Raw genomic sequence first — 24,683 nt, 5'->3', positions numbered from 1 at the left:
ACCATGTCCTTAAACAAAGGGGCTGGATGCAGTGGCTACATATATTTCAGTTCTCACAGCCCAACACAACAGGTCAGTAGAGCCTTAGTTTTGTCTGGAGCCCATTTCTGTTCTTGAGCCCATTTTGTGGAAACAAATGTTACATGTTACATTTGAAAGTCACATTCCTCCCAGAAGCCTTCCCAGATTAGGCTGTTTCTTTCCTTCTCCCTTTTGTGTTGTCTATGAAGCTGGATCTGTACCCTTTGCTCACTTACTATTCAACCTGCATTCAGTCCCATAGCACTTACTACACATCCATAAGATTTTTATTGATGTTGATGTTTGTTTTCCCTTCTAGATGATAAGCTTGGTTTGGGCATGGAATGTATCTGGCTCAGTGGAAAGAGCCTGGGCTTTGGAGTCAGAGTTCATGGGTTCAAATCCCGGCTCCGCCACTTGTCAGCTGTGTGACTTTGGGCAAGTCACTTCACTTCTCTGGGCCTCAGCTACCTCATCTGTAAAATGGGGATTAAGACTGTGAGCCCCCTGTGGGACAACCTGATCACCTTATAACCTCCCCAGTGCTTAGAACATTCATTCATTCAGTCATTCAATCATATTTATTGAGCGCTTGGGAAGTACAAGTTGGCAACATATAGAGACGGTCCCTACCCAACAGCGGGCTCACAGTGCTTTGCACATAGTAAGTGCTTAATAAATGCCATTATTATTATTATTATTATTATTGTTATTATTATTATCTACCATCTCTGTTGCATTGTACTCTTCCAAGTGCTTATTACAGTGTTCTACATGCAGTAAGGGCTCAATAAATGCCATTGATTGATTGATTAATTGACTGCTGCCCACCAGATTGGTCCTTCTGCAACAAGGATAGACCTAAATCATTGAATTAATAGATTTATTAAACCAGCAGAGGTTTGAGGGAATAAGAAATCTAAACACTAGACAATTTCTCTAGAAATTATCTTACTACAAGGATTCTAATAGCTATTTAATATTCAATTACTCTTTCTCATAAACCTATCTTCAAAATTATGCAGGTTAACAAATAAAACCAAAAATCTTTTCAAATCTCAAGAAAATAATCTAGTTTCCTAGGCAACTGTGTTTGAGCTTTGTCATTACAGCTCTGATTTGATCTCAAAAAAGGTACATTTCTAGTCCCCCCAGAAGGCTTTTCTTGTTGGAAGAAAGGGAGAAAATAAAAGAATCAGCCATATTAAGATGTGAAATTAAATGTCAAATAAAGAAATCAGATTGAAAAGAGAAAAATATACACCAACTGTTCACTACTAAAAAGAAAGAATTGAAATTTGTCAAACGTTTGGTTTCTATTCAATTTCTGAGGAAATCAAGATGGGAAATTCTGCCTAATTGTTAAGGTGTTACAGATAGGTACAGATAAAGGAAAATTTTAAAATTTGGAAGAAAGATAAACTTGCATTTTAGAACAGATGCTCAATGTTCTGTTCAATGTAGATATATTTAAAAAATGCGTGTCTACTCAGAGATCAGTAAATAACTAAAATTGTGTAACATTTAAGCTTTTTCAAAAAAATACAATTTCACCTTGTTCCAACTCCATTACTTCAATTTCAGAGGGCTCAAATGAAGAATTATAATATATTAGTGGTAGTTCTATCTGTTGAAGTAGAAGCCAGGTGGGGATTATCATATCAGAACCAGTACATATAAATATCACTGAAGAGATGATGGGGCATAAACCAAACCATAGAAAAAGCCAAACTATGGAAGTTTTGAAACTTGTACAATAATCAAAGTGCTTATAAAGCATGGAATCTCAAGCAACATCCATTCTACAATGTACGGTGATAGTACAGATTAATGTACTGACAACAAACCATTACAGTCAATGAGGTAACATGAGAATGAGTGTATGTAATCTCAATCAATCCATCAACCAATTGATCAAAGGTATTTGTTGAATGCTTCTGTGTTCAGAGCACTGTACTAGATGCTTGGGAGAGTACACTACAATAGAGCTGACAAGACATTCATTCAATAGTATTTATTGAGCACTTACTGTGTGCCGAGCACTATACTAAGCACTTGGGAAGTACAAGTCAGCAACATGAACCCTGCCCACAAGAAGCTTGTAGTTTAGGGGAGACCTTACAGTCTAACATATATAAGGGTAAGGGAGGGAACCCTCACTTGGTCATTCAGAAGCCATACACGGAAGTGGAATTAAAATCAAGTTTTTGTGACTGGGAATAAGGAGTTGTTAGTGTTTCACTTTTTTCGGTATGAATATAGAATGTTCAGGAATATATGGGATGAGTGAGAACAGTTGCAGGAAGAAGGGTAAATTGTAGAAGATCTATTAATGTGGATGTCAAATTGCAATAAAGCTAAGCACAGTACTGACTGTGGTGTGAACCTTAGACTTTCTATATACTTCTCTGTCTGCTCAAGGAAACGAACTGAATGTAATTCCTCACCATCAAGAAGCAGTTAAATCTTTTTGCTGCTGTTCTTGGAAATAGTTGTTAGAGTTGAGTAGTAGTAGTGGTAGAAGTGGTATTAGACTGTTTACTATGCACAGAGAACCCTCTTAAATTCTGGGAAATAATAATGCCGTGACCCTGGCCTTCAAAGTTCTCACAGTCTAAGAATAGAAGAGGGGTAAGAGGACTGGAAATATTAATTGTATTTGTTAAGCGCTTACCATGTGCCAACAACTGCTCTAAGTGCTGGGGTAGATACAAGGTAATACGTTTTGACACAGTCCTTGTCCCACATGGCGCTCACAGTCTTAATCCCCATTTTACAGATGAGGGAACTGAGTGTCCCGTTGACTAATCCTATCCTTCAGATCTGAGTCTACATTCCAGGGTTATAGCAGTGCTCTGTGTACGGTAAGTTCTCAGGAAATACCCCTGATTGGAAAAAAATGAGAGCAGCAGCAGCAGGAGGGAGCCAGGTTAGTCACCGGGAAGAACGCCTTGACTCTGCAAGTAGAATTAGACAATTTTCTATTTCCATTTTTTACCTATCCATTTACACTCAATTCTATAGAAACACACATTTTCATTTGCTTTTGGCTAGAACTCGATGACAGAATTAGGGAATTTTTTTTATGACAGCATGAGCTTGTCTGCGTGCAATGAAACGCAGTGTTCGATTAAATAGTTGTCTGCGTATGCAAGGCTCATGTTTACTTTGTCAGACTTGTCAAGGACTATAGTGAGAGTTTAACGTGGGCTTCTGCAAGAGCACAACGTCTGGGATATAACAGAATTGGTGTACTGTGACACCTGCTAATGTTATCCACAGGTTATTTACTCAGAGCTTTAGCGTGTCTTTGTCAATTGGAATGTCATAGACTGTCATTCTTAGTTACTTCTATTCAAACAGAGCAAACACTCGTTGCTTAAGGGCTATAAACAATGAAGAAATTGGAAACAGTATATATAGTGAACATACGTACAGATATAAAAGAACACTAACAAATCCACCTGTGCAAATAATACTATGTTTTACATCCCACATTATCTGCCTGACAGGCTGGTAAGTCCATTACATTGGTAATAGTAATACTAACTGTATTTATTGAACACCTACTGCAGGAAAAGCAGTCTACTAATTGCTCAGAAAAAAAATAGATGATGGAGAATTAGATACAGGCCGGGCTCCTGTGGGAAGCACAACCTATCAATCAATCAATCAATCGTATTTATTGAGCACTTACTGTGTGCAGAGCACTGTACTAAGCACTTGGGAAATACAAGTTGGCAACATATAGAATAAGATGGGGAGTACTGGCAACAGACATGTAAGGAAATTTAAAATGATTAAAGTAAAAACAAAAAAACCCATTAAAATCAAGGAAATTGACAATAGTAAGAGTCATAGTGTACTCTAGTTAGAAGGGCAGAGATTCAGGTTTCACGTGGCTCAGAATTCCAGGCAAGCAATAACCACATCAGTCATTGCAGCAACCTTCCCAGTGTTCTGAAATTTGTGAAAGCCTCTCATGCTGCCGACAGCCTAGCCCACGCTTTCCATCCCTTTAGTTCCACCTTACTCAATGTGCCCTGATCTCATCTACCTCACTGCCCAGCCCTTTCCCATGTCATCCCCCTATCCTGGAATTCACTCTCCTTCCATATACTCCAGACCACCCCTCTCTCCACCTTCAAAGCATTACCAAGTTCACATCTCCTCCAAGAAGTCTTCCCCAATTAGGTCCTCTTTACCCCAGCTCTCTCCCCCTTCTTCATTGTCTACGTACTTCAATCTGTGACCTTTGGACACCTGATATTCACTCCACCCCTAAAGCACTTAAACTCATGTCCATAAATTATATATTATAAATTACTTATTTTACTCATATTAATATCTATCTCCCCCTCTAAACTGTGAACTCATCATGGCAGGGAACTGCTAATTCTTTGGTATTGTACTCTCCTAAGTGCTTAGTCAAGTGCTGTGCACTTAGGAAGTGCTCAATGTGTATGATTAATTGATTGATTGATGATGCCTAACCCTTCTGGTGGAGGGAAGGTTTTAAGACAAGCCCCAGAAGGGCACAATGGGCAGGTGACAGCTCTCCAGGTTGGATTAATTTGCTAAGTCACATTATATCCTATGAGCATTTGATATTCACCTCAACTGCATCACTTAGATACATATTACGAGGTATATATATCCTTTGAGAAATTGCTTGTCCCAGTGGAAAGAGCACAGCCTGGGAGTCAGAAGGACCTGGATTCTAATCCTGGCTCTGTCACTTGTTTCATGTGACCTTGAACGAGTCAACTTCAATGTGCATCAGTTGCCTCATCTGTAAAATAGGAATTAGGACTGTGAGCCCTATATGGCATATAGACTGTATCCAACCTAACTACCTTGTATCCACTCCCACACTTAGTACAGTGCCTGGCATATAGCAAGTGTTTAACAAATGAAAAAAAAAAATCTTTATATTCTCCCATTTCCCTTATCTGTAATTTATTTTAATGCCTGTCCACTGGTCTAGACTGCAAGCTTCTTATAGGCATAGATTGTTTCTCCCAACATTATTATATTGATACTGCTCAATGAAGCAGCATGGCTCAGTGGAAAGAGCCCAGGCATGGGAGTCAGAGGTCACGGGTTCTATTCCCGGCTCCGCCACTTATCAGCTGTGTGACTTTGGGCAAGTCAACTTAACTTCTCTGTGCCTCAGTTACCTCATCTGGAAAATGGGGATTAAGACTGTGAGCCCCATGTGGGGCAACCTGATTACCTTGTATCTCCCCCAGCGCTTAGAACAGTGCTTGGCCCATAGTAAGCACTTAACAAATACCAAAATTATTATTATTATTATTATTTTGAACATCACAGATTGATTGATTAATTGATCGATCATTTAGGACTTTAGGACACATATTATATTAATTATTAATTAATTATATTATAATTAATATAATTAATTATATTAATATTAGCCCTGTACCCATCTCCAAATAACCTACATACAGAGGCTAAAAGGGCCTGAGGTTACAGTTTCTTTTCCCCCCAATTAACTCCAAGGAAAGGGGAATTGATGAGGTCACTCACTTTCATAAAATAGGTGGATCATCAATTCTATTATATAATTAAATGAATTTCACTTTCACTTGACCAATTCCTTTTACTCACTATAAAAAGGGACCTCATAAAGCAAATTAAAAGTCATCACTATTATTGAGTAGACAGATGAGAATTGTGTTAGAAGTGTCATCATTTTTTTAGGAAAAAAAAGCACTGACACAAATCTCAAAATATCTAAAATCAGATGTATCCCTAATTAAATAGATTATAAACTTTGGAGTAATGTATTTCAAGCTTTTGATACCGAAGCCATAACACTCAGAGATTTAACTTGAACTATTGCATTTGAAAAACATACACTGCCACATTATGTCAGTAGTGTCATTGATATTCTGTGACATTATAGCTATAGAGAAACAGCGTGGCTCAGTGGAAAGAGCCCGGGCTTTGGAGTCAGAGGTCATGGGTTCAAATTCCGGTTCCGCCACTTGTCAGCTGTGTGACTTTGGGCAAGTCGCTTAACTTCTCTGTGCCTCAGTTCCCTCATCTGTAAAATGGGGATTAAGACTGTGAGCCCCCGTGGGACAACCTGATCAACTTGTAACCTCCCCAGCACTTAGAACAGTGCTTTACACAGAGTAAGTGCTTAATAAATGCCATTATTATTATTATTATTATTATTATTATTAACAAAATATCTAAGCTTGGCTTCATTGACAACCTTGGCTTCATTCATTCAATCATATTTATTGAGTGCTTACTGTGTGCAGAGCACTGTACTAAGCGCTTGGGAAGTACAAGTTGGCAACACATAGAGATGGTCCCTACCCGACAATGGGCTCACAGGCTTCACTGACATAGTCCTCTTCTGGTTCTTTTCCAATCTCTCTAGACATTCCTTCTCAGTCGCTTTCATCATATTCTCCTCTGAGTCCCACCCTTTAACTGTGAGGGTCTCTATAAACTCAATTCTGGGTCCCCTTCTATTCTCAGTCTAAACACACACCCTTGGAGAACTCATTTTCTCACGTGGCTTCAACTGTCACATCTATATGAACGACTCCTAAGTCTATCTCTCCATCCCTGACCTCTCTCCTTTCTCTAGTCTCATTTCAGGATATTTCACCTTAGAAGTCTTGCTGAAACTTCAAATTGAATGGACAATATAGAACTCATCTTCCCACCCAAGCTTCTTCCTCCCCACTTGACCACAGACCAAACCTCAGTTGTCCCCTTCTCACAAGCCCATGATCATGGTATTATTTTTGATTCCTCTGTCTCTTTAAAGCCACATATTCAGTCTTTCACCAAATCCTGTTCTACATCTCTAGAACCCACCCCTTCCTCTCCCTGATGGTACATGCACTTGTTATATGTCATTTTGACTATCGCATCAGCCTTCTTACTGACCTCCATGACTCCAGGGTCTCCCCTCGCCTGTCCCTACTTCACCATGTTGTTCTGAACATTTTTCTAAAAAATGGTTTTGCACACATCTGGCTCAGTGGAAAGAGCACGGGCTTTGGAGTGAGAGGTCATGGGTTTGAATCCCGGCTCCGCCACATGTCTGCTGTGTGAACTTGGGCAAGTCACTTAACTTCTCAGAGCCTCAGTTCCTTCATCTGTAAAATGGGGATTAAGACTGTGAGCCCCACGTGGGACAACCTGATTACCTTGTATCCTCCCCAGCGCTTAGAACAGTGCTTTGCACATAGTAAGCGCTTAACAAATGCCATCATCATCATCATCATCATTCCTAAAAACCTCCAGTGGGTGCCCATACACCTCAGCATCAACCAAATTCCTTTTATCACTGTCCTTAAAACAGTCAATTCGCTTTTCCCCTCCTACTTGCTCTCCCTCCCCCTGCTCCTTTCTCACTACAACCCAGTCCATGCACTTCACTCTTCTAGTGCCAACTTACTGACCATACCTCTCTATCCTTTTTTCACCATTTACGCCTTACTCCCGTTCCCTTGATATCCAACAGACCACTACTCTTCCCATCTCCAAAGCCCTACTAAAATCAAATGCCCACCAAGAAATATTCCCTTACTAACCTTTTATCTCCACACACCATTATTCTTCCCTTCTGTGTCACCTATGCATGTGGGTCTTTACCCTCTGAGCACTATGATACTCACCCAACCCTTTCTCCCACAGTACTTATATCCACATAGTAAGCGCTCAATAAATACAAGTGAATGAATATCCATGTACTTATACTCTGATGCTTTATCTGTAATATGTTTTAACCTCTGTCTTCCCCAACTATATGCTAACTCCTTGAGTGTGGTGATCATATCTACAAACTCTGTAATATTATAGTCTCCCAAGTGCTTAGTACAGCACTCTGCATCCAGCAAGCACACAATAAATACCATTTTATCTTACTTAACGTTCATATGGAAAATAATTGATAGGGATTTCCAAGGTCATGTCACCAAGCACAAACCAATTTACAGAGAAAGCTGAAAGAGAAGAGAAAGCAAAGGGGACTAGATTGGTATTGGTAATCTAACAACGTATATTGAAATAGTTAATAATAAAATGTGATTTGTAAAGGGTTATAATGTAGAGAGGCTTAAGATATGGATATTACTTTGTAATGAGATGGCTAATTAACGTGGTCTGTAAATTGTATTATTATTGGTATTATTACATTTTTTAAGGTGCTGTCAATGTGACCACCACTGTACTAGACACTGGGGTAGTTGCAAGATAATCAGATTGAACACAGTCACCGTCCCACAAGGGGCTCACAGTCTAAGTTGGAGGAAGAACAGATATCCAATCCCCAGATTATAGATGAGGAAATTTTGGCACAAAGATGTTAAATAACTTATGTGAGGTCACAAAACGAGGAAGTGACATTGGCAGAATTAGAACTCTTGTCCTCTAACTTCTAGATATGTATTCTTTCCACTAGACCGCACTACTTCCCAAACTCATTTTTCAGTGTTACCAATAGAGGGATACTTTGTGCCATCTTCATTCCCTAGAGCTTATTTGGTACTTCCAAAGAGGTTTCTTTTCTTCTTTGTTATATTACTCAAGTGTTCAATTGCCTGTAGCCTACTAAATCTATCCAACTTATGACTATACACTTGTTCCTAAAGCAAAAGTTCCCTGACTTTATCACTAGAACATTTACATGACAGATAGCAAAGGAGAGAAAGAAAAACAGACAGGAGCTGAACAGACACACTGTAGAAGCCCCAAACTCTAGTAAGTGTGTCATCACATGGTATTTCTATGCAGGGATGGGCAGTGGTGGTGGAATATGAAAAAAGGACATTGGAATGGAAAGTTGAAGATCAATGTCCTACTTCTGATCAGTGAAACTGTTAAAATAACCTTTTAATTATCAACTCTGCTTTCTGCCTCTCAAACCGAAGGATTCATCCACAGTCTGAACAATAGAATCTCATAGACTGTCTCACTATCATTGTCATCACCATCATCGCCGTCAACAAAAATATCATCAACCTCTGAAAACAGAATTGGAAAAAATGTATAGGTCACTGAAGCCATACAAGATGCCATGGTTTTTAGACCTAGAGCAGTGTCCATTATTTTGATTAGCTAAACCATTAAAGAAGGTTAATATCAGGCTCCCAGAGAACAATAACAACAATAACAAAACCATATAACATCACAGAAGCTCTACTGGAACAAGAAACCTGACAAACAAATTAATGCTTCCCTGAAGCACTGGCCACACTCTTTATTTTTCTAGTTCTATTCCCAGCTTTACTCCCTTGCTACTTAGCCTAACAGTTTGCACCAGAATTATTGTCATTATCCACTTAATTTTCTGATCATCAGGTATCTAAGGAAAGAGCAAGTTCAAACATCTTCTCTCTATGGTGTACCTGGTATTGCCCCTCCCTGATTTCTCTATTGAAAAAATACTCAGGAAATAATAATACCAAACTTTATTACTGATGACCCATTCAGAGTGCTGTGTGCACTCACTCCCAGTTATGTGCCATGGAGTCTAAAGAAGGGCTATTTGTTAATATTTATCAGGATTTCCCAAACCACTGAGACAAATAGTTGCTCTAGTAATATCAAAAGTATTAGAATTGCTGGAACATTTTTTTTTTGCCATTTAGGTGTAATTCATATGCAAATAATAAGGCACTTAAAAAAAAGTTATGAACAAAATAATCTATAATAATGTAATTTGAAGAGATAATAAAAGTTACATTTTAAGAGAAATAATAAATCCTAATGTAATAGGAAAAATAAGGGGAAAATGTGATTGAGTATTTTTTGTCTATTACTTCAATCCATTTTTAATATAGGCACTGTTCATTATTTCTTTTAAAATTATAGTTTTATTCTGCATGGTACTTTGGCTGGGCCTCAAATCTTCCATTTTAATTAGTCTTCTATTACCATTAATAATAAATCCTAATTATGAAACCCATTAAGTCCCCATAATTGTTTCCTTAAAGATAACATTACATTTACCGAAGTTTTTAATATGAAATGTCTGTTATGGACTTTGAATGTGTAATTTGAATGGTCATAAATGGTAATAATAAACCCTCTCTTAAAGCTAGGCTCAATCAATATGAAGTTCTGTTTCAGTTCTCTATTGTTATCCTTACTTTAGCCCAATGACAAATTCTTACATTCAGAATGAGTGCAGGAGAAAGACAGGAGGGAAAGGATGATGTGATTTTATTTCATTTGATCAGCTTGGGAAGGGAATGAAGAACTCCTGAGCAGGGGAATTATTTTCCAAGATAGTCTTCTTCTGCCGCTCAAGGGACCCAAACTCACGGATCCAGATCATGACAGCTCAAAACTAATCTTAGTCAGTTGGAGTGATAGTGGAAATTTTGTCATCCTCATTGTGGGACTAAGAGCAATATGGAAGTAGAGGGTTTAAATCCCATTTTTGGCTTTCCTCAAAAGGAGATAATGGGAGAGATAGATAAAGCCAAAGCCATGAAGAATATTTAAAAGACTTCATCCTTTTCACAGTTTTGGTTGTCACTCAAGGTAATCTTTACTGATAGTGGTGGTAGGAAGCTGCTTCGCTCAGAGGATCTGGGATGTTGTATAGCATGAAGGTGTAACTTGAGGGGGTGTTCTGCTGTGCCCACTGAAGCCTAAACCTAATTATCAGATAAATATTATTGGCAAAGATTTGCAGCAAACTCATGATTATTCAAGTTCCAACGTTCTTGCTTGTAGGTTATTGAGGTTTTTTTTTCTTTCTCTTTTTTTTATTTGTTTTTTTAAGTGCTTACTATGCACGAAGCACTACTCTAAGCGCTGGGGCGGGGGGGATACAAAGTGATCAGGTTGTCCCACGTGGGGCTCGCAGTCTTAATCCCCATTTTGCAGGTGAGGTAACTGAGGCACAGAGAAGTTAAGTGGCTTGCCCAAGGTCACACAGCTGATAAGTGGCTGAGTCAGGATTCAAACCCATGACATCTGACTCCCAAGCCCACACTCTTTCCACTGAGCCATGCTTCTTTTCCTCCTTTTGATCATTTTATTATTTGGTAGTACCTTCTTTCTCTAAAGGGGGTATGGCAGTGACAATGAAAGAAGATCAAAAGGCAACTCTGGGGGAAATTAAAAGTAATTGGAACTAAGACGACTAAATGGGATATTGATGTCATTCATCAGTTTAACTATGTCCCATTTCTAGTTATCAGGGACAACTGAGAGTTGACTGTACAAAAAATAAAAAAAAGAAAAGAGAAGAAACCAGTTATTTATATCTCAAATATTAGAAATAAAAAAATCAGGTTAGAATATGTAACTCTTACTGCCTAGCCTGGAAGGTGGCATCAGTTTTAACTTTTTCTCAGAAATCTTGGGGGAGAACAAATTCAAGTTCCTTCCGTTTGCTATCTATCTGGTATTTCCCTGCCCAGGTGGCACTTAAAGTATTGAAAGACAATTTGAATTCATAATACATTCAAGGATCAAATCCTTAGGAGATGAATAAAACATAGTGACGTTTCCCAACCATTATGCTTTTCTACTTCATATAAATTGTATACTTCTAAAACTAAAGATGAGGTAAGTAGCCAAGTCCGTCTATTATTTTAAGACAAATTTATTTGTAGTCAATTTAATATTAGCAAGATATTACAATTATAAGAGCATTGAGGTTTTTTTTCTCAGCAAAACAAAATGTTTAAAAGTTCCTAAAGCGTAAAAAGAGTGAACTGTCTTGATCATATTTAAAGGTAAAAACCTGAGTTTGCTTATAGGATTTGAATGATCAATGAAATACAGACCTAAAGGAAGCCAACAACAACAACAAAAATCAATCAGTAGGTACAATTGCAAACTGCAATGCATTTTTATGTTTCTAATGGCATGTACCCCTTCAATAATTTAACAAGAAAAGCCATTTTGCTTTGTTAGTGTTTTGTTTTCTCAATAATGCATGTTTCTGTAGGAACTCACAGTAACAGCACCTTGTTCTACTTACAAAAAATGTATAAACCATATCATTCTTCTTTGAATAAGCAGCATTATTAAAGTACCCATTGTATGCAAACTATTGTACTGAGTCTTTGGACAACTGATGAGTTCCATTTGCAACTTGCCTGATCAACGTTTTAAACTTAATAATAATAATAATGATAGCATTTATTAATTGCTTATTATGTGCAAAGCACTGTTCTGAGCACTGGGGAGGTTACAAGGTGATGCAGTTGTCCCACTGGGGGCTCACAGTCTTAATCCCCATTTTACAGATGAGGGAGCTGAGGCCCAGAGAAGTAAGTGACTTCCCCAAAGTCACACAGCTGACAAGTGGGAGAGTGGGATTTGAACCCATGACCTCTGACTCCAAAGCCTGTGTTCTTTCCACTGAGCCACGCTGCTTCTCTATGTCCTTCAGCAAAGCACTTCCTGTGATCGCAGCCAGACAGACAGATAGTCTCCAAGCAAGGACCAAATTATAATACATACTGTTTTATTCCTTGTATTTTTATGGACAGTGATTCACCTAATACTTTGGTGTTCACCTTTATGTAAGAGGTGTCAGGCTTGTAGAAGCTGTGTGGCTCAGTGGAAAGAGCCCGGGCTTTGGAGTCAGAGGTCATGGGTTCAAACCCTGGCTCTGCCAATAGTCAGCTGTGTGACTTTGGGCAAGTCACTTAACTTCGCTGTGGCTCAGTTACCTCATCTGTAAAATGGGGATTAAGACTGTGAGCCCCCGCATGGGACAACCTGATCACCTTGTAGCCTCCCCAGCACTTAGATCAGTGCTTTGCACATAGTAAGCACTTAATAAATGATGTTATTATTATTATTATTATTATTATTATTATTATTATTATTATTATTATCATTTATTGTAGCCCCCACCTGGCTACTCACAGCCCGGGCACTGGAAGTGAGCCAGAGCCATGCTCCTCCTGTGGCCCGGGTGGAGAGTTGAAAGAAAATAAGCTAAACTAAAGAGCCCTGCATTAACTCAACTCCTGGACCCATTTCTTGAGATTAACTCTTTTTAACATTAACGCAATTTCTGATCTGCTTTCTAATCTGCTTTCATTCATTCAATTGTATTTATTGAGTGCTTACTGTGTGCAGAGCACTGTACTAAGTGCTTAGGAAGTACAAGTTGGCAACATCTAGAGACGGTCCCTACCCAACAGTGGGCTCACAGTCCGGAAGGGGGAAACAGAGAACAAAACAAAACATATTAACAAAATAAGCGTGGCTCAGTGGAAAGAGCATGGGCTTGGGAGTCAAAGGTTGTGGGTTCTAATTCGTTCATTCATTCAATTGCATTTATTGAGCGCTTACTGTGTGCAAAGCACTGTACTAAGCGCTTGGGAAGTACAAGTTGGCAACATATAGAGACGGTCCCTACCCAACAACGGGTTCTAATCCTGGCTCGTCAGCTGTGTGACTTTGGGCAAGCCACTTAACTTCTCTGTGCCTCAGTTACCTCATCTGTAAAATGGAGATTGACTGTGAACCCCCTGTGGGACAATCTGATTACCTTGTATCTCCCCCAGCGCTTAGACCAGTGCTTAGCACATAGTAAGCACTTAACAAATACCAAATTGTTATTATATTATTTCTAAACTAACTCTCTCAACAAACACAACCCCCAGTTTTCTGCTTAGTGCATTCTGCCAAGATAGAGGGACCCCCAGATTAGCCATTGGAGGAGATAGGAAAACTGGAAAACTGGAAAAGAAATAATACCAGGGAAGAAAGAACATTACACTGTCTTCCCAAATTACCCCCCCAAAATGAGCAAACTATTTGGTAGTGATAGATTAGGGTGCACCCAAAAGAAGCTTAATGTTACGGTCAACAGTTATAGTATAAGAGGCATGGGGAACAAGACCCTGGTTTCTGCCCTTCTAGACTGTTGGGTAGGGACCGTCTCCATATGTTGCCAACTTGTACTTCCCAAGCGCTTAGTACAGTGCTCTGCACACATTAAGCGCTCAATAAATACGATTGAATTGAATGAATGAATGAATGAATGCTCACTGTCTTCCGAAGGGGAAACAGGGACAGCTCAGTCCCAAGGGACCTCTTAGGCTGGGAACACCCATGTCGGTCCAGCTCACTAAGGACCTGAACAGCAAATGGGACTGATTATCTTGTGGTAGGAAACCTCTATGCCTGGGTTGGGCAGGGTACAGTTGTGTTCTTCGCTATAGCTGAATCTCTGATTTTCTGTTGATTGCCTGCTGTGTATTAAAATATTTAGATTTGGACTAAGTTGTGGTGATCAATCTCTTGGCGGCCACAACACTCAAACCCTCTAATATAATCTCGGGTAACGAGTTAGCCATGCGGAACTCAACTACATTTACAAGATAATAAAAGGAAAGGAGGAAAGAAATGGATAAAAACTTTGTTGACAGTGGAAAGATACAACAGAAGATTTTTAGGTCAAGAGTGATAGTCAAATAAGCTAGATGAGGATACATTAACAATGAAGAGGATGACTGATCTAATTTGAAAAGCAGCAAAATTAACTGTACAATCATTTTTTCACTATTCAGAAAACATACCTCATCTACAATTAACCAGCAATTGAAGGTGCTTACAGCAGAGCTAGATACTGAAACAATAGTGAATGGAACTACTTTTAAAACAAAAACAAAGGAAATGATTTGAGGAGGGCTTTGTTGAATGGAAATGTTTGGATGGTCTGTTGAATTACGTTTAGATACTAGGATTGATGGTACTCAGATTTCAATGCTATTTATATATGCACAGTGCTTTCAGATACACTTTGGACTAATTTGCCAGATCCAAGTCAGAGTGCATGTAAATATCAGGTTAAAGGTGTTTCCATACCTCTTGAAAATTGAAAGAAAAATCCAATGCTAAGATTCCAGTGGGTCTTACCTGAAAACAACCATAGGACCTGTTCAGTGAACAAACAAAAGGAGATAATTTGCTTGTTCTTTGTTCATCTTTAACATTTTCCTTTATTTCACAGTTCCTGGTCTTCTATTACTGCCTCAAAGGCAATGCTTGCCTAGTTTCCTCTTGTTGACTAATTCCTTTCCTCATCCCTTCCGAGATGATCTTCTCATTGGAAGAGGAAAAAAAGAGAAAACTTTTAAAGCCGCTTCTCTACTGTGTCTAGATATTTACAAAGTGAATTCTGCATGTCATGTTCAATTATTTCCTGTAACAGTTGAAACCCCTAGTCAGGTGTAATTATAAATGCAGGGAAAAAATTATAAAATATATTTTTCCAATTTTGTCACAGTTAAAATTATAGGATCATTGGGAAACATAACATTTAGAATAAGGACACTGAGTATCTATTCAATGGGAGTGAAACAAAACAGGAATGAACATGTTGATTCCATGAACATGGTCAAGCATACAAAATGGAGCTCTAACCACCAGTAAGTGTCCCCTCATCTACTCACTCCTATTTCAGAGCATTATACTGATTTTTTAAAAAAATATATATTTAAATTAGAAATACAGAGTTTGGGAAAGTTTCAATGGCTCATGAAGTCAAATCAAACTTTCTGATGCAAATTTAGACAATAAACTCATGCAGAATATAGTCCATCAATGTGAGGTTTGCTTTTTAAAATATCCACTCTGCAATGCATGCATGTGGGTGCTCTATACTTAGCTCAGATTAATACTTTGAATCCCAAAACACACTTTCATAGTTTCACTTCTGTTTCATCCTATTTAACAGCCCTTGTGTGGACCTATTGGAAGGAAGCCCCTAGTCCCCTCAATGCATATAGCTCTTCAAGACCTCATCGTTACATAAAACTATTAAATGGATTGGTTTTGGGTCCTCATTTTATGGAACTACAATGCTGATCACTTTAGCTTCAGAAAGGGGCAGGGCCTCAAATCACCAGAAATACCCTAAATACAACAGTTTATTCATGTCACAGCTTAGTCGTGTTCTACAGTTTGTACATTGCAAGGGAATTAATGAAATACTCAAAAAACTCTAAGAAATCGAGATAGTGATAAAGGAAATGAATTAGTCTGGAATAAGAAATTCTCATTTTAAATACTTTAGATTTGTACAGTACACAAAAACCTTGTAAATCACCACGAGAATCACTGAATGGCTCACAGAGAAACATGCTTAAAAATCCGGGGAAGATAAAAACATCCTGTTGACCTGACAAGAGCAAATAGCTGAGGATTTGCAACTTGAATAATAGTAGTAAGCAATGGGAAGGGTAAATTACAAAAATCTGGGAAGGAGCAAAATCCAATAACTGCATAAAAAATCTGTTTAAGGAAGCCATGTGCAGAGAAAAGACCTTTACAAAATGGTAAGAGATGGTGTCAGACACAATTTAGCACTTGATTTTGTAAGCCTTGAAGTCAAGGTACCTTTAAAATGAGCGGTTTAGTGGGTCATGTTGAACTTTGCTTTATTTGACAGAAAAGAGAAAGAAATGCAGGGAGAAAAATGCTAGTTTTCAATCTTTTTTCCAAAGAATGAGGTCAATTCTTAAATTAATAATTTCATTTAGAGTGTTTACTTTTGTCGCACCTAAAATCAGTGGTTTTCTATTTTTTGTTGTATCGTACCAATCAGTGATATTTATTTGACCACTTATCGTATGCAGAAAACTGTATTGAACATTTGGGAGAATACAAAACAATGGAGTTGGTAGACACAATCCAAGCCCATAGTGAGCTTAAAGTCTAGGGAGGAGACAGAGATTAATATAAATAAATAAATTATGGATATGTACGTAAATGCTACGAGACTGAGTGTGGGGTGAACATCAACTGTTTAATGGGTACAGATACAAGTACATAGGCTATGAAGAACAGAGAGGGAGTTGGGGAAAAGATAGCTTAATTGGGGAAGGCCTCTTGGAGGCAATTTGACCTTAATAAAGTTTTAAAGGTGGGGAAAGTGGTGATCTGGCATACATAATAATAGTAATAATAATAATGGCATTTATTAAGCTCTTACTATGTGAGTACTTCACTCACTATGTGAGTACTATGTGAGTACTCCATCCCGCTTCACTACATGAAGTGGGATGGAGTTCCCGGGAGGATGTGGGATAGTGCTTGGTGGTGAGATACACAAAATTGAAGTGAAGTGAACAAGGTGGCCCTAGAAGAGTGAAGCATAATAATAATAATAATAATGGCATTGATTAAGCGCTTACTATGTGCAAAGCACTGTTCTAAGTGCTGGAGAGGTTACAAGGTGATCAGGTTGTCCCACGGGGGGCTCACAGTCTTAATCCCCCATTTTACAGATGAGGGAACTGAGGCCCAGAGAAGTTAAATGACTTGCCCAAAGTCACGCAGCTGACAATTGGCAGAGCTGGGATTTGAACCCATCAATCAATCAATCGTATTTATTGAGCACTTGCTGTGTGCAGAGCACTGTACTAAGTGCTTGGCAAGTACAAGTTGGCAACATATAGAGACAGTCCCTACCCAACAGTGGGCTCACAGTCTAAAAGAGTGGGGTCACAGTCTAAAAGGGGCTCACAGTCTAAAAGACTGTGACCTCTGATCTCTGACTCCAAAGCCCATGCTCTTTCCACTGAGCCATGCTACCTCTCAAGCAGAGGGTATACCTCTGCTTGACTGTCCCTCCCATAGCCAAGACTGGTAGAATACCAGAAACTCTCCAGGTGTGATCCTGAGAAGGGATATGTATGATTAGGAGGCAGAAAGGCAGAAGACACTTAACTAAGGACATTCTGGGGGAGATGAGCCTTGGTGGAAAGCCCATTTTCTGCTTACATGTGAGGCTGGATGGGGCTCACAACACACATTCCCAAATCGAGGCTCAGGAAAGGCCAAATCCAGAATTTCCATTCCCACTCTTGAAACTAGCTTAGATAGGGACCAGAACGCTCATTTGTGGCTTCTGACAAATGGTTGGGCGCGGTAGTGAGCTATGGATAAAAACCAGCTTCTGGGGGTCCCTTTGTATTAACGGAGGAAGCTAATGGTCTGTAAAGCCATGGAGGCAAGGATAATGGTCTCTCATCCAAATTAGTGTCTACTGCATTTCTGCCTCCTAATCATACATATCCCCTCTCAGGATCACACCTGGAGAATTTCTGGTACTCTAGATGCTGCAGGTCCACAGCTGCTTAAAGGTGATGCACAGATTTTGTGAAGATGTTAGGATACCAAGAAAATTATTTCCATGCAAGTGGGGTTGTAGTAGGAAATCCATAATGAAAGGTAGAATGGAGTAAACCGATTTAGAAGCAGCATGACACAGTGGATAGAGCATGGGCCTGGGAATCAGAAAGTCATAGGTTCTAATCCTGGCTTTGCCACATGTCAGCTGTGTGACTTTGGGCAAGTCACTTAACTTCTCTGGGCCTCAGTTACCTCATCTGTAAAATGGGGATTAAGACTATGAGCCCCTGTGGGACAATCTCATCACCTTGTAACCTCCCCACCACTTAGAACAGTGCTTTTCCCATAGTAACCACTTAATAAATGCCATCATTATTATTATTATTATTATTATTCTCTGTGCCTCAGTTACCTCATCTATAAAATGGGGATTGAGAGTGTGAGTCCCACATGGGAGAGTAACTGTTTCCAATCCTATTTGCTCGTATCCACCCCAGCACTTGGTACAGTGCTCGGCACATAGTGAGCACTTAACGAATACCACAGTTATTATTATTATTAAAGTGAATGATAAGGAGTTTTTATTTTTATTTTTATGTGGAGGAGGATGGGCAACCACTGAAGATCTTGAGGAGTGAGGAGATGTGGACTGAACTTTTTTTAGGGAGCCAGAATGATTATTCTAGTTGAACAAAAGAGATGAGTCAAGGATAACACCAAAGTTCCAGGCTTGTGAATTTAAATATGACCAAATACATTCGTCTTATCAGCCAGGTTTGGGAGTGGTGAGGAAAGTGGGGAAGCGATTTATTAGATCTCAAATAAAATATAAAGGGGTCTCTTGTCTCCCTTAGTAAGAGGAATTTGGGGCAGGAGTAAAGCTTCACTTAACCCTTTGCCACTTATCCTCCAGAGCTACTCCTCAGGGCAATAGGGCATCATATTATAGTCATTCATTCATTCACTCAATCATATTTATTGGGCACTTACTGTGTGCACAGCATTGTACTAAGCACTTGGGAATACATGTCGGCAACATATAGAGACAGTCCCTGCCCAACAACGGGCTCACAGTCTAGAAGGGGGAGACAGACAACAAACCAAAGCGTGTAGACAGGTGTCAGCACTTAGAACAGTGCTCTGCACATAGTAAGCGCTTAACAAATGCCATCATTAGTATTATCTACAGTACTGGCAAGTTATGGAGGGGGAGATGGAGTTCTCATTACTGCACCTCTAAAGGTGTAAAAGGGAAATCGAGGTTATTCATATTTTTGGTGGAGGATGGTTTATTGCTCTGCTGGAAACAACTTGTTTTCTGAATGTGAAATTCAATGCAAAGAAAAATTTCCACAAATTTTCTTTATTCATTAACTCAATCATATTTGTGGAGCGCTCACCGTGTGCAGAGCACTGTACTAAGTGCTTGGTAGAGTTCAATACAGCAAAAAATGAATACGTTCCATACCCACAATGAGCTCCTTACATCAGCATGGCCTAGTGGATAGAGCACGGACCTGGGTCACAAGGTCATAGATTCCGATCCCGTTTCTGCCACTTGTCTGCTGTGTGACCTTGAGCAAGTCTCTTCACTTCTCTGGGCCTCAGCTGCCTCATCTGTAAAATGGGGATTGACAGTGTGAGCCCCACATGGGACAAGGACTGTGTCCAACCTGATTTGCTTGTATTCATCCCAGCGTTTAGAACAGTGCCTGACACATAGTAAGTGCTTAACAAATACCATTATTGTTATTATTATTATTATTACCATGCTTCCCCTACAATACCCTGGAACTTAACATGGCTATCTATGATTTGTTTCTTTATTTGCATATCCATCATAGTCCATTTTGTGCTTCAAAAGTGTCCAACTTCCACCAGACGGCACACTGCTCCAGTCTCGGTGACAAGGTTACAAACATGTCCCAGATAAACTCTTATCAGAGACACTAAGTCCAACTGTAGAAGGAGAAAAAGGCATAAATAAAATAAATTAGATTCTGCATTGTCCAAATAGCCAGTTGGACAGAGTGTTTAATTATTTTTTTTCCCAAATAGGTGAATTGGTATGACTAGTGGGCACGTTTAACAAGAGAAGTATATTGCAGCACAATGCCCACCTCCAAAGATGAAACACATAAAAACCGAATTTCTGGAAATTTAAGGAAAGAATCCTGAATCACTTGCTCCTCCTTTCTCTCAGAGAGCCTGATTCCCCAGGGGCTCCCTAAAACTGGGGATTGTTCTGGAAACTAGCTGTAGTCAGGAATTAGTAGGTAAAATTAGATGCTGTCTGCTAAACTGAGGAGTATTTAGAAGTTCACTGTTTCACACTTGGCGACACACTTCATGGGGCCCCTGTTTCTACAATACTCAGTTAAGAAATTTTCTGGAGCATGGGTTTGTAATAGTCATTCTCGGTCACTAAGGAAAGTTAAGCTACAGTAATGTCATGTGCATTTAGTGACAGTTTGGCCCAGTGAAAAGAGCATAGGTCTAGGAATCAGGAGATATGGATTTTAATTCCAGTTATAGTAATAATAATGATGGTATTTCTTAAGCGCTTACTATGTGCAAAACCCCGTTCTAATCACTGGGGAGATACAAGGTGATCAGGTTGTCCCACAGGGGGCTCACAGTCTTCATCCCCATTTTACAGATGATGTAACTGAGGCACAGAGAAGTTAAGTGGGTTGCCCAAGGTCACAGCAGACAAGGGGCTGAGCCAGAATTAGAGCTAACGTCCTCTGACTCCCAAGCCAAGTTTCTTTCCACTAAGCCACGCTGTTTCTGCCTCTACCTCCACTTCTACCTCTGGCCTGCTGTGTGACTTTGAACAAGTTAAATAACCTCTCTGTGATTCCGTTTCCTCTATACAATGAGGATAAGATGTCTATTCTCCGTAGCTCTTCAACTTGGAGGTCTTAGTGGACTACTGGAAGCTCTTAATAAATGCCAAGGTTACTAGTTGCCTAATATTATATCAAACAAGCTCTATTTCAATGTTTTCCCACACTCACACACCATTTTTAATAGGCAAAAAGAATTTATAGAGCACTGACTGTGTGCAGAGCATTGTACTGACCACTTGTGAGGGTACAATTCAAGAGTAGCTTAGACACATTCCCTACCCACAACAAGTTTACAATCTCTCTCTCTCTCTTTACCCTTTCTTTCTTAATCTGTTCCTCTGTCTCTGTCAGTCTTGTTCTATCTCTCATTTTTCCTTTTCTGTCTATTAACAGCCAGGAGGCCCTGAGTCCTATCCCAGTATAAACAGCCCAAAATTTGATCACTATCTCCATCATTTTAAAATGACTATGCTTCATGAATTTAATATTTTTCACAAATAATTTACTTAGTACTTATTTAAAAACTAAAAATAAATATGGGTATGTGAACTCTTTCATATTTTTGAATTTCAAGAACTCTCCACTGAAGGCATCTATTTGGTACCAGTCTTTAACTGTCTTGACTACAGTCAGACTTAAAAAAGAAAGGGAAATCCATTTATTTTGCTACATCTTCTTAGATTATTTACAAACACTTCAACATCTATGATAATTTATTGTGAAATAAGAAAACTGATTTTATAAGAAAAAGATACATTTTAAATTCATTCAGTCATATTTATTGAGCACTTACTGTGTGCAGAGCACTGTACTAAATATTCTCATTTAATATTCTCATATTATATTCTCATTTAATGTTCTCATTTAATAAGGGAAAGATAGGAATACAACAAAGCTCTTTAGGTAAAACTTCAGATTTTGGAGGCTCTGTTAGCAATTGTAAATTACTTTCTTTTTTTTTAATTGCTTTTATCCCCTTCTGTGTTATTGTTTTGTGTTTTCTTCAGTTTCGTTTCAGTCATTGTTACAGTCTTGATGGATAATTTCTAGCCTTAAATGTATTAGGATTACAAAATTCCATTAAGAGTTATTACCAAGCACAGAAAATAGATTTAATTTTCTAAATCAATCTGCAGCTCATCCTTGCACACCTTAATTGCTTCCTGGGCAAACTGTGATGATAAAGAGGTTATTTGTCCATTTTTCTCTGAAAGACAAACTAACTACACAGTGGGAAGGTTGTATGATCACATTTTCAATTATTTCCCTTAATGAATGTGGATATTAATAATCACCGAACTATTGATTCAACCTAAAAATGTATCACGGTAAAGACCATTTTCGTAATGTCCTTTGTTACTGGCAACACTTACCTGCAGGTTTAATTTTAGTTAATGTAAATAATAATAATAATGATGGCATTTGTTAAGCGCTTACTATGTGCAAAGCACTGTTCTAAGCGCTGGGGGGGATACAAGGTGATCAGGTTGTCCCGCGCGGGGCTCACAGTCTTAATCCCCATTTTACAGATGAGGTAACTGAGGCTCAGAGGAGTTAAGTGACAAGGTCACACAGCAGACATGTGACAGAGTCGGTTTTAGAACTCATCTGACTCCCAAGCCTGTGCTCTTTTCACTGGGCCATGCTGCTTCTGTTTCACAGATTTGTTTCAGTTAGAAATGACTGTTTTCTTCATTCTCCAAAGTTGTGAAAACAATGTTCTTTTTACTCTTTACTAGAAGATGCTACTCCATTTCTCTCACCGTGTAGCTCTCTGTTGCTTGTGCTCATGTATCAGTGCTTTCCTAACTCCGTCAGTTACGGTTCACTTCCAGCTTTGGTTGTTGCAAGATTTTGCCATCTTCAGCTAGGTCACCTGTAGATAGTAGTAGCCGTAATTTCCATTAGTGACTTTTTAAATGAAAAAGACATGCAGATGCCATTCTTTATGCTTAAGCATTGGTTCCAGACAATGCAATTCTACATCTTTCTACAATGTCATTATCAGTCTTTAGCTGACTGAATTCCCAACCCAAGGTTTTGGAGGATATTAGCAAACTCAATACATCTGTCAAAAGCAGGAAGTATTTTAGCACACAAAAATGAATAACCAGAATGTTGGATCTAGAGATATCCATTTACTAAATGCAAATTTGTATTTTATTCATGGGCATTCAATAGAGAGCAAAGTAGTATAAAAAGAGGTTGAAAACAGTTGTGGAAAAAAAATGACGAAGTCTGGCATCATCCTAGGAAAATTTCATATATTTTGGACACGTTCGTCTCCGTGTATTTTGAACTACGCTTATGACAACCATGGAAAATATATATTTCCTTAAAAAGTCATTGTAAATATTACTGAATAATATTCAGGAAACATTGCTTCACTAAAATGTTTTGCTGTCTTTGAATACATGAATGTGAAGTTTGCAGGTTATTTCAAAAAAAGGATAAGGACAACTATCTATTAAAAAGAAAAAAAACTTCTAAAAAAATTTACATCACATCTGACTTTCTTAGGCCCCAAGAATCTGGATTTCGACCTGCATATAGAACGGAATAGCATTATCTTTTGATGGATGTTCTTTTCCAAGCAAAGGGAAAAGTTGAATTGTATGTACTTATTCTCTTTTTATATTTGTTAATCACAAGAAAATTAGTGTGGACTAATGGATAGAGAATTGGCCTGGGAGTTCTCATTTTGGGTCTGTCACTTGTCTGTTGTGTGACCTTGGACAAGTCACTTAACTTCTTTATGTCTCAGTTACCTCATCTGTAAAATGGAGATTAAGAATGTAAACCCCATGTGGGGCATGGACTGTGTTCAACCTGATTAACTTGTATTCATTCAATCGGATTTGAGTGCTTACTGTGTGCAGAGCAGTGTACTAAGTGCTTGGGAAGTACAATCTACCCCAGCACTGAGTACTGTTCCAGGCACATAGTAAGGACTTAGCAAATACCATAAAAATAATCATTATTGTTAACTGAATGATTTAAGATATATAATATATAAAATATATATATATATATATATATATAATGATGGTATTTGTTAAGCACATACTATGTGCCAACCACTCTTCTAAGCACTGGGTTAGATACAAGTTAATCAGATTGAACATAGTCCATGCCCCACATGGGGCTTACATTGTTAATCCCCATTTTACAGATGAGGTAACTGAGGCACAGAGAAGTTAAGCAATGTTCTCAAAGTCACACAGCTGACAGGTGGCAGAGCTGGGATTAGAACTCCCAAGCCTGTGCTCTATCCACTAAACCACAATGCTTCAGAGAGAGAGAGAGAGAGAGGGAGAGAGAGAGAGAAAGAGGGAGAGAAAGAAGGAAAGAAAGAAAGGGAGAAAGAGAGGGAGGAAGAAAGAAGGAAGGAAGGAAGGAAGGAAAGAAGGAAGGAGAAGAAAGAAAGAAAAAAGAAAGAAAGAAAGAAAGAAAAAGAAAGAAAGAGAAAGAAAGGAAGAAAGAAAGAAAGAAAGAAAGAAAGAAAGAAAGAAAGAAAGAAAGAAAGAAAGAAAGAAGAGGGTTTTTAATAGTTTTCTACTTGCTCTTGGAAGAAGGCAACTAAGTAATTCATTCAGAAGCCTTCTATTTTGGTATTCTTTTGGATACTTTTTCTCTTTTGTGGTTCACTGAGAAGAGTATAGCATTTTGGGGCAAGTGGCCAGGAGAGGTCTTCTACTT

Source organism: Tachyglossus aculeatus, chromosome 17 (genome assembly GCF_015852505.1).
Source record: "Tachyglossus aculeatus isolate mTacAcu1 chromosome 17, mTacAcu1.pri, whole genome shotgun sequence".
Taxonomy (NCBI): domain Eukaryota; kingdom Metazoa; phylum Chordata; class Mammalia; order Monotremata; family Tachyglossidae; genus Tachyglossus; species Tachyglossus aculeatus.
This window is presented reverse-complemented; position numbering follows the sequence as displayed.